The sequence below is a fragment of the Fukomys damarensis genome, unplaced genomic scaffold, assembly GCF_012274545.1.
Source record: "Fukomys damarensis isolate Sample0158 unplaced genomic scaffold, DMR_v1.0_HiC HiC_scaffold_39, whole genome shotgun sequence".
In the NCBI taxonomy this organism is placed as follows: domain Eukaryota; kingdom Metazoa; phylum Chordata; class Mammalia; order Rodentia; family Bathyergidae; genus Fukomys; species Fukomys damarensis.
The window spans coordinates 92,774,182-92,774,402 of record NW_022900951.1 but is presented as its reverse complement, the minus strand read 5'-3'; positions in this window follow the sequence as shown (position 1 = coordinate 92,774,402).

Sequence of the window (221 nt, the reverse complement as noted above, 5' to 3'; positions counted from 1 at the left end):
AAGAGAAGCATAAAGTAGCAAGCAAAGAAAACTTAAATGAATAGTCACATTCTCTACCATTGAATGATACTTACATATGTACACAGTTTTCATACTTTAATGACCACCAAAGGCCAGCAGATACCACAACCAAAGTTTTGCCATTGAACCCATGTTGAACCATCAACATAGGAGGTAGGCATGGTGGCATATGCCTATAAGGACAGCATTCTTGGTGGCTG